This window comes from Sus scrofa, chromosome Y (assembly GCF_054392235.1).
Source record: "Sus scrofa isolate SSC_HxYL_T2T_F1_AM1 chromosome Y, Sscrofa_HxYL_maternal_Yorkshire_Landrace_v2.0, whole genome shotgun sequence".
NCBI classification, from domain to species: Eukaryota; Metazoa; Chordata; class Mammalia; order Artiodactyla; family Suidae; genus Sus; species Sus scrofa.
Genome location: NC_139402.1, coordinates 12,458,791 through 12,470,212, shown reverse-complemented (window position 1 = coordinate 12,470,212; position 11,422 = coordinate 12,458,791). Strand labels below are relative to the sequence as shown.

The window sequence follows — 11,422 nt, the reverse complement described above, 5'->3', positions numbered from 1 at the left end:
CCTATCAAAGGACTATAGGTTATGCAGGAGAGTGAAGATGAAAATTTATGCTGGCAAATGTCACCAAATTCCTGCAATTCTCTTATTTCAGCAATAAACTTATATGTTCATCTTCATAGTTTCATCTTCTTTTTTTTCTTATTCACCTGGATCTCTTTCTTTAATTTTTCCGATTCTTTTTTTCTTTTTCTTTTTTTTATTATTTTCCCACTCTACAGCAAGTGGGTCAGGTTTTCCTTACATGTATATATTACAATTACATTTTTTTTTTATTTTGGACACAGTTAAGGGTAAAGGGATGCTGCATTTCTTTGTCTAAAATGATTTTTCCATCATAGCTTGTTTACTGTGTTCTATCACTTTCATACTGTGCCACAAATTGGCCCAGTCCCACACCCACCCACCCAAGACCCTCACCCACACACATACATATCCTTTGTTTCACATTATGCTGCATCAAAAGTGACTACAGATAGATCCCATTGCTATACAGCATGACCTCATTGCATACCCGCTCCACATGCAATAGTTTGCATTTTCAACCCCTGAATCCCAGTCCATCACAATCCTGCACCCTCCCCCTTGGCAACCAAAACCCTGTTGTCCAAATCCATGGGTGTCTTTCCTGTGGAAAGTTTCAGTTGTGCCATATATCACATTCCACACATAAGTGATGTCATATTGTGCTTGCCTTCCTCCTTCTGGCTTACTTAGTAGGAGAGTCTCCAGTTCCAGCCATGCAAATGGCATTATTCTGTTCTTTTCTTATGGCTGAGTGGTGTTGCCTTGTGTATATATACAACATCCCTTAATCCATTCTTTCCAATGGTCATTTAGGTTATTTCCATGTCTTTCCTCTTGTGAATAGTGCTGCATTGGACATATACGCGCACATAAAGTTTTCATGGAATTTTTTTTTCCCCCCAGGTTTATGCCCAAGAGTGGGATTGCTGCGTGACATGCTAGTTCTATATTTAGTTTTCTGAAGTGTTTCCATAGCGGTTGTAACAATTTACACTCCTCCCACAGTGTAAGAGAGTTTTCTTTTCTCCATACCCTCTCTAGCCTTTTCTCATGTGTGGACTTGTTAATGTCGGCCATTCTGTCCAGTGTGAAGTGATTCCTCATAGTAGTGTAGATTTGCATTTCTCTAATAAACAGTGATGTTGAGAATTTCTTTATGTGCTTGTTGGCCCTCTGTATATTCTCTTTGGAGAAATGTCTATGCAGGTCTCTTTCCCATGTTCCCACTGAGTAATTGGCTGTTTTGTTGTTGAGGTGTATAGGTTGGTTGTAGATTTTAGAGATTGAGCCCTTATTAGTTGCATCATCTGAAATAATTGTCTCCCATTGCAGGTTGTCCTTTTGTCGTTTTAATTGTTTTCAATGGCAGATTATTTTGCCGTTTTTTAATATTTGAAATGCTTGATAATTAGAGAGGAGCATTTGACATGTCCCCTAGCTGTAACTGTTTCAAAAAGGAAAATGGAACTAAGGAAATAGAGAATAGCTGCCAAGAGATTTCTGAAATAGTCCAAGTTGTATTGAATGGGGGTCTCAATTATGAGGGTGTGGAAAAAGGGGCAAATAAAAGTCAATTTGGAAAGGGAAAATACATAGTATTTACGTAGTGTTTTCTCAGCTGCATTATAGTCTATCTGTTACTTCAAATGGAACTTGGATATTAGTTGACACGATTGTCTTCATTGCAAAGAAAAAATAAATCAATAAATTCCATTGAGTTCCCATGATGGCAAAGAGGTTAACACACCTAACTAGTGTCCCTGAGGAAGCAGCTTCACCCCCTGCCCTCGCTCTGTGGTTTAAAGCCCCAGAGTTGCCATGAGCTGTGATGTGAGTTAAAGATGTGGCTCAGTCCCAGCATTGCTACGGCAATGTAAGGCAGCAGACAGAGCTCTGCTTTGACCCTGACTGGGATTGCCCATATGCCACAGGGGTGGCCCTCAAAAGACAAAAAAGAAAAAGGTATACAATTACTTAAAAAGTACATTTCACACTCCAAACGATAACATATTTTATCTTATCCAGGAACCATGACCATAATTTACACCATAAGTGCAACAACAATGTCCACATGACATCATCAGAGATTGCATCACTGTCACCACAGGGTGGTAGTTCATCAGTGAAACATCTACAAAAAAAAAGTAGTAGAAAAAAAATGTGGGTGTCATTTTCTCTAAAATCCTCAAACTGATCTAGGTTATTTTTGCCTTTATCTCCACCCCTTTACATGTCCCGATTCACACATAGAGGTTTCTTTCTTGTTTTACACAAAGACAGGCTTAAATACAAATGCTGGCCTTTAACACCAAACCTCAGCCAGGTGAACAGGTCCCTTGAAGATATAGAATCTGTTTGACTTAGCAGCTTCTTATGTTTCTCTTTTACTGTCTATCTGGAGTACATTCAGAAGAATTATTTTCAATCATACCAAGAGTCACCTCAGAGCAATCCTTGGAGTAGAAAGGACCCCACTTTGTCTTAAAAAGCAAGGTGCCATTGTTGCAGAGGGGAAAAGGAGGAGGGGCAGATGCCAAAGGAATCTCCCTGCTCACACGTGCACAGGCTTTCAGAGGGCAGGGTGCACCTGGTGCAGGCCACAGGTGGCAAGAAGCCACTTGCTTGTGCTACAGCAGCCTGGACACTTCTTGTGCTGGCTATAGGTGTCCAGATCCTTCTGGTGGGGGCTAAGGGCATCAAGTGGGTAAGTGAGATGTGGTGCCTCCTGAGTGATCTACAGGCAGTGGGGACAACCCAAAGCAGTCATCTCAGAAACCACAGGGAGTCAAGGCCTGCCACCGGTAGGGGTGTGTGATCAGGTCCAATCTCTGACCACAGTCACCTCAGAGGTCAGAAATCAGAGCGGGCACTACAACTGAGCACCACCCAGTATTGCTGTCAACACCCTGGCCATATAACCGCCCTGCAACTGTCAGTGCCAAATGCTCTGACAGTTGCAGGGAAGAAGCACCCAGAAGGTTGAACAGTGTCCTTTGCCAAGACCCTGTAACTAGGAGCAGTGTTGCACCACCTCCTGTGTGGGCTAAGAGGGACAGGCTGCTTCTTCTAAGGGTCCTCAGTTGGGGGGGCAAAACACCAGAGGTGTGCATGGCCTGCTACCACTAGGGGTCCAGGAACAAGCACCCCTTTTGGCCCTAATCACCACAGAGGGCACCTCAGAAGAGGTCATTGTGACCAAACACTACCTGTTTCTGCTCCAAGTTCTCTGGGAACTCACAAACCATGCCACTGCCACTGCCACTGCCACTGCCACTACCAAATGCTCTGGGCACCTCATGATTCTGCAAAAAGCTCATTATCACGCCCAAGGCCTTGAAACAAGGAGTAGCCTGTGCCACCTCCCTGCATGTACTTGCTGCTGCTAAGACCCCAGGATGAAGGCACTACCAGCCCTACCCACTGCCTCCCTCTCCCTGGAAATACACTCTGCACCCTCAGGATAATGGCCTGCTCACTCCCAAGATTGAGCCAGCAAGAATGCAATCCTCCATGCCCCAAATAAATGGTAACACCCCACAAAATACAAAGGGTTGCCCTTGCCTAGAAGTAACCCTCCAAGACTAGAGTTTGGCTTCCCCAAACTCACAGAAAAAGAAAATCATAGACACGATGAAGAAGCCCAGGAACAATTCCCACGTAAGGTACAGGAGATTTCATGTGAAGCAGAAACAATGCAACAGACCTCTGTAGGCCAAAAGACCCTGAGTTCAAAAGGGGTAGAGTGAATATATACTGAAGGAATGAAGGCTGAATACCAGGGACTTATGAGCACATTACAAACAGTCATGTCGATTACTTTAGAGAGGAATGAGGAAATTTAGGGGAAATAGGGAAAAATTAGAAAAGTCTTTTGCAGATAGCCAAACTGGGCTAAAGGCACTAAAGGGCAGAGTGAAGAGTGCAGAGGAATGAATTAGTGACATGGAAGATAGCATAATGGAAATCACCCAATCAGGACAGCAGGCAGAAAACCACATGAAAACACATGAAAGCAACATAAGAGATCTATGGGGTAGCATAACAGGGGTCATCTATGCATAATAGCAATTCAAGAGGCAGAAGAAAAAGAAAAGTGGATTGGAAATATATTGGAAGAAATTATGTCTCAAAATTTTCCCAAACTAAAGGAAACAGGTATCAAAATGTAATCACAGAAGGCACAAAACAGGCTGAACACAAATATGCCCACACCTAGACCTACTATAATGGAAATGGCCAAAGATAAAGAGAGGATTCTAAAGGCAGCAAGAGAAATACAACACATTAACTATAAGAGAACCCGCAAATCACCTAATTCCTCTAGAGAAACACTACAGGCCTGAAGAAATTGGCAAGCTATATACAAAGTTCCAAAAGGAAAAACTCTGAAGCCTAGAATACTCTTCCCAGCAAGACTATCATTTATTTATTTATTCATTTATGTATGTTTTATTTATTTATTGAGTATCATTTGAACTGGAAAGGGAAACAGAGAATTTCTCCAACAAACAAAAGCTAAACGAGTACACCAATACTAAACCCATTCTAAAAAAATACAGAAATGGCTAAAAGAAGAAGAAGAAGAAGAAGGAGAAGAAGAAGAAGTAGAAAAACTAAGACAGAACATATACAGATTGGAAAGCAGTCACTTAAATAAGCCAGCATACATCCCCAAGACATACAAACAAACAAAAATCAACTCGAAAAGTGATGAGAAACAGAAGGAACAGCAAAAGGACAAACTCGAAGATCTCAAAGAAGAAATTCAAAAGCATAGAGTGTAGGTAAGGAAGTATGAAAATATAGACACCTATTTTTAAATATCGTATTGCAGCCTATATGACTACCAGGCTAAAGCAAGCAGATGTAGGAAGTGGTTAACCTACTTGAAAAACAGGGAAACCACAAATCAAACCAAACATTACATTCATGAAAACTAAAAAGAAATGTATCCAAGCATAAAATAAATGGAAATCATCAAAAAAAAAAAAAAAAGAAAGAGAAAAAAAAAAAAAACAAGGTAATACAACGTATCAACTGAAAAGCAAGGTTTAACATGGGAATAAAAACATGTTTCTCAATAATTACCTTAAGGGTCAATGGACTGAATACTCTGATCAATAGACACAGAGCAGCAGATTGAATCAAAAAGCAAAAACATACAACCTGCTGTCTGCAAGAGACTCCCTTTAGAGCAAAGAACACGTATAGACTGAAAGTGAGAGAATGGGACATCATATTTCAATGGTCAAGACAGGAAAGCAGGAGTTGTGATACGCATAGTAGAAAAAATAGACATTGAAACAAACAAAGGCCATAAAAAAAGATAAAGAAGGACACAATTTTAGAGAGCCCAGATGGTGAGAGAGTAGGGGGATTTGTTCACCTCTCCCACAGATGCAACAAAAAATACACATCTACATGTAAAATGACTCACACAGAACAGCAACTGAACGCGGGCAGAAGAACTGAAACCTCCAAAAATGGGAAGAATCTCTTGACACAACTGCATAAAGCAACAGAAAAGAGGAGAGAGAGAGAAAAGAGGCATCAGGACTGGACTAGCACTCCTGAGAGGGAGCTGTGAAGGAGAAAGGGAACCCACACCCTGGAAACTCACTGAACCTGCGGAAAGATCAGCTGAGTCCAAGGGATCTCCAAGATGCCACGAAAAGTGCATCAGCAGGTCAGAGGACTGAGAGGCAGTGTGAGAGCCACACAGATCATCAGAACCCCAGGCACAGGTCCCAAAGACTGAGACGCTGTGGTGGGGACTGGGTGCAAAGCCCTAGGCTTTGGAGGTGAGTCCCTGGGAGCAGGCTGGTGTTGGTGGTGTGGAGACAGCATAAGAGATGAGGAAGTGGTGCCCCAGGGGTGAAGGGTTGCAAAGTGCTAAGGGCTGGAGACTGGAAAGCCACAAGAGAGGGAACCCAGGAGAAGGTCTGGGCCTGCAGGAGAGACATTGCACCATTGTTGGGGAGGGGAGAGCAGGATGTGTGGGCCACCAGAGAATACTCCTTGCTCCACAGCATTTTCACTTCCACAACAGCTAGTAGAGCACAGAGGGCATTCCCAGCACATCCCCCTCTTCCACCACGGGCATGCCCGGGGAGAAGCCACATTCCTTCTGCAGTAGTCTGGGCCCACTACCCATGGGAAGGCAACCACCTCCTTGGTATTCCACCCGCAGGAAGTGCCCCACTGCCCTGGTGCACCCCAGCAACCTCCTCCCCAAGTCAGGAAGTTCATCACCACAGCAGCAGGAACAGGCCAGCCCTGCCCACCTTGGGAAGGGCTCTGCTGACACAGCGTGAGAGAGCCAGCACCGCCACCCTCGGGAAGCCCCTACTGCTGTTGACCACTAGGGCAAGACGCTCCCGGCCATGGGGAGTGAACGTCCTCCACGGCATGCGCCGGCCAGCCCTCCCCACTCTTGGGAAGCCCTCCACTGCTGGAGAGAACCACAGGCAGCTGCCCCTGGCTGCAGGAAGGGCAGCAACAATGGGACGTACACCACACTAGGAGAGACATTGCACCATTGTTTGGAGTAGTGCACTTCCACCATGACAGGCACTGGCCAGCCCTGCATGCCCTCAGGAAGCCCTCCAAACTTGTGGCACAACCCATCAAGCCCTACCTGGCTTCAAGAAGTGCACTGCCAAGGCAGAACACTCTGGCCAGCCCCACCCAGCCTACGGAAGCTCCCCACCAGAGCAGCACAACCCAGCCACACTGACTGCCCACAGGAAGCACCTAGCCATGGCGGTGGGACCCGGCCAGCCATGCATGCCCACAGGAAGAGCCCAACCACCACCATGTGCCCTGGACTGTGCCAAACTACACTTTGGCTTCCCCAAATTCACAGTAAAAGGAAAACACAAGCAAGATGAGGAAGCTCAGCAAACATTCCCAGTTTATGCAACAGGAGAATTCACCTAAAACCTTCAACACTCAAACAGTCTGACAGACTTTGAGTTCAAACGACACAGAGTGACAATACTAAAGATATTCAGAGAAGATAAGCACTGTAACACAGACTCCCTCAGAAAAGAAATAGAAAACATAAGGAGGAGCCAAGAAAATCTAGAGAATTCATTTACAGACCAACAATGTGAGCTAAGGGCAGTAAGGGCTGGAAGGAATAATGCAGGGGAACGTATCAGTGATGTGGAAGATAGAAGAAAGCAAATCACCCAAACAGGACAGCAGACAGAAAACCAAATGAAAAAACCCTGAAAGCAATATAAGAGACCTATGGGATAACATAAAGTGGGCCAATCTGTGCATAGTAGGAATTCCAGAAGGAGAAGTAAAAGAAAAGATTATTGAAAACGTATTGGAAGAACTTATGTCTGGAATTATGCCCAGCCATGCGAAGTGCCCCACTGCCCTGACATGCCCTGGGAAACTCCTCACCACATTGGGAAATGCACCACGACCACAGTGGAAACTGGCCAGCCCTGCCTACCCTTGGGAGGTGCCCTGCCGCCATGGGGCAACTCGGCCAGCCCTGTCCACCCTTGGGAAGTGCTCCACTGCTACAGGTTGCCCCAGAAAGCCCCAGCTAGCCATGGGAAATGCACCTCCACCTCCGTGGGCACCTGCCAGCCCCACCCACACTGGGGAAGCTCTCTCCACTGCAGAGCGAGCTGGCCAGCACTGCCCACACTCAGGAAGCATCCCACTGCCATGGAGCACCAGGGAAAGCCCCGCCCATGTGCAGGGAGGGCAACTCCAAAGTGGGAAGCCTTGGGCAGGCCCACCAGCCAATGGGAAGAACCCACCTTCCATGGGGCAACCAGGCCAGGGCTGCCCCCCTTTGGGAAGTGCTCTGCTGAATGGCATGCCCCAGCAATCCCCAGGCACATGTGGGAAGTTCACCTCCACCATGGTGCACTCCTGACAGGCCCGTCCACCCTCAGGAAGGGCCCTCTTCCATGAAGTGAACTGCCTAGTTCTGCCCACCTTCAGGAAGCAACTTTCTGCCACAGAGCAAGGAGGCCAGGCCCACCCACCCTTGGCAACTGATGAGCTGAACACACTGAAAAGCACCGCATGCCCGCAGGAGGCACTCTGCTGCCACTGAGCACAAGGGAAAGCCCTGCCCAACTGCAGGGCTGTGCCTCCACCACATCCCATACCATTGAGCCCCACCTGACCTCAGGAATGGCCCCACCACTGCAGAGCTCCCCAGCAAGCACAACCTGGCTGCAAGAAGTGAATGACCACAATGGTGCACTATGCCCAACCATGCCTGGCCATGGGAAGAACCTAGGCTCAGCAGTGTGACCCAGCAAAACATGCATGCCCTGCTGAAGTGGTCCACCACCAGGTGCAGCCTCAACTGTGCCAAACTACACTCTGGCTTCCCCAAATTCACAGAAAATGGAAAACACAAGCAAGATGAAGAAGCTCAGAAAACATTCCCAGTTTACACACTGGGAGAATTCACCTAAAATCTTCAACACTGAAGCAGTCTGACAAACTTGGAGTTCAGAAGGGAGACAGTGAAAATACTGAAGGAATGAAGACAAGATATGAACAGGAATGCAGACGCCCTCAGAAAGGAACGAGAGAACATAAGGAGGAGCCAAGCAAATCCAAAAAATTCATTTGCAGAGATACAAACGGAGCTAAGGGCAGTGAGGACCAGAATGAATAACGCAGAGGAATGAATTAGGGATGTGGAAGATAGAACAATGGCAATCAGCCAAACAGGAGACCAGAAGGAAAACCAAATGGAAAAAGATGAAAGCCATATGAGACTTACGGTATAATAGAAAGTGGGCCAATCTTTGCGTAGTAGGAATTCCAGAAGGAGAAGAACAACAAGAGGGGGTGGAAAATATAGTTCAAAAAATTACCCCTGGAAGCTTTCCAAATCTAAATGATTCTGACTTCAAGATACAAGAAGCACAGAAGGCCCCAACAACTTGAACCCAAATACAACCACGCCAAGACATATAATAACAATGGCAAAAATTAAAGATAAAGAGAGGATTCTAAAGGCAGAGAGAGAAAAGCAAAATGTCAATTAAAAGGGAAGCCCCATAAGGCTATCAGCTGATTTCTTCACAGAAACTCTACAGGCCAGGAGGGAATGGCAAGAGATATTTAAAGGACTGAAAGGAAAAAAAAAAATGCAACGTGGAATACTCTATCCAGGAAGAATAGCATTTAAAATAGAAGGGGAAGGAGGGAGGACAGATGGCGGAGGAGTAGGGGGACACGCTCGCCCTCTCCCACAAACACAACAAAAGAAGCACATCTACAGAATAAATGACTCGCACAGAACAGCAACCAATCGCTGGCAGAGGAACCTATACTCCAATAAAGGCAAGAAGTTCGTGATATTACTGGGCAGAGCGGAAAATTGGAGAGTGAGAGAAGGTGAATTCGAATGGGACGGGCGCTCCCGAAAGGGCACTATGGAGGAGAAAGTGTTCCCGCACCCTGGAAAGTCACCTACTGGGGGAAAGATCAATCAAACCGGAGAAATCTCCAGATGCAGAGAAGAGTGTAGCAGTAAGTTGGAGTACGGAAAAGCCGATCAAGAACCCAACGGACCATCTGAACTATGGGCACAGTTACCGAAAATTAAGATGCCTGGGTTGGGGCTGGGCACCGAGACCTCAGCCCCGGAGGTTAGTCCCCATGCTGGGGGGGCAGGGCGGAGCGGAAACTGCTTGGGAGGTCTAGAAACCATTTGATGGGGCAGAAACTGCCTGGGAGACTAGAAAACAAAGCTGTTGCAGAGGAAGGGAACAATACTCTAGGGACAGGGAAGTGGAAAGCCACATCAGAGGGAACCTGGGAGAAGAGCCTGGTCTGCGCCCCTGCTAGGGAGGGGAGAGAATAGGGGTGGGTCCCCATAGAATAACCCCCATGCCACAGCAAGCTTACAGGCCTGCTAGCTAGCAGAAAGCTGTGCTTCCCAGTGAATCCCCTCCCCCGACCCCCACCACCCCCTAGGCTCTCGCCTAACCTGGGGCTGCCTGCCATGCAGGGGTGCTGGCCTCAACAATTGCCTGAAGCCTACAACCACAGGGGCTGTCCCTGCACAGGCCTGCTTGCCCTTTGGAGGGGCTACACTTCCACAGAGAAGCACCAAACACCACCAGCCCCTGAGAAAAAGCCTGCAGCCCAGAAAAGCTAGAACAAGCCTAGCCAGGCTGTGAATAGATCTGCCTAATTCTCAGATGGTTTTTCTGAGTCAGGCTACCCTGGAGAGGAGCCTCTTGGGTCTCCAATGGCACTGCTACCCGCCCAAGCCCCAAGGGGGTGCTGAGACATAGCGGAACAGCTGCATAGGACTGCCAGCTCCAGGCAGGACTCCCTGCAGCCCCGAAAAGCTGCAACAAGCCTGGCCGAGTCAGGAAAAGATCTCAGACAGTCTTTCTGAGTCGGGCTGCCCCGGGGAGGAGCCTCTTGGGTCTCCAATGGCCCTGCTACATGCCCAAGCCCCCAGGGGGTGCTGAGACCTAGTGGACCAGCAGCAAAGGACTGCCAGCTTCAGGCAGGACCCCCCTGCAGCCCAGAAAATCTGCAACAAGCCTGGCTGAGTTGGGAAAAGGTCTCAGACGGTTTTTTTGAGTTGGGCTGCCCTGGGGAGGAGCCTCTTGGGTTTCCAGTGGCCCTGCCACCCGACAAAGCCTCAAGGGGGTGCCCCACTCCTGCAGAATAGATGCACAGCACCACCAACCCCCTGGAAGAGCCCCTGCAGCCCAGAAAATCTGCAACAAGCTCAGCCAGATTGTGAAAAGATCCACCTACATTCTCAGGCTGTCCCTCTGAGTTGGGCTGCCCTAGGCGAGAGTCTCTTAGGTTCTCAGTGACCCAGATAGCTTCTCCAGCCCCCAGGAGGTGCTGCACTCCTGAGGAACAGCTGCCCAACACCGCCAACCCCCTGCAAGAACCCCACAGCCTAAAAACACCAGAGCAAGCTCTGCATGACCAAGTGAAATCTGCTACCATCCTGATGTGGATCTCCCAGTCCTGTCTGCCCTCAGGAAGTCCTCCTTTGCTTCAAAGAAACACTGTTAGCCTCATTAACACTCTAGAAAAGCCCCACTGCCTCAGAAAAGATTGACCAAAAACGCCAGCCCTCAGGAAATATTCCACAGCAGTGACAAGGCAAACACTGTCCGATCAGGAGAATACAACTCCCTCAGGAGAAAGAAAACAACAAAGCAAGATGAAGAAGCTGAAAAACCACCCCAAGTCAAACCAACAGGAGAACTCACCTAAAACAGTCAACAATGAAACAGATCTCTGCAGTCAGACAGACATGGAGTTCAAAAGAGAAATAGTGAAAATACTAAAGGAATTAAGAGAAGATATGAACTGTAATGCAGATACCCTCAGAAAGGAGCTAGAAAATATAAGGAGGAGCCAAGAA

At 47.3% G+C, this 11,422-nt stretch overlaps 1 pseudogene; it reads left to right on the top strand.

Moving 5' to 3' along the window:
* Nucleotides 1–8,079: 8,079 nt before the first annotated feature.
* LOC110257952 (heat shock transcription factor, Y-linked-like) overlaps nucleotides 8,080–11,422 on the top strand; it is a 46,657-nt pseudogene continuing 43,314 nt past the window's right edge.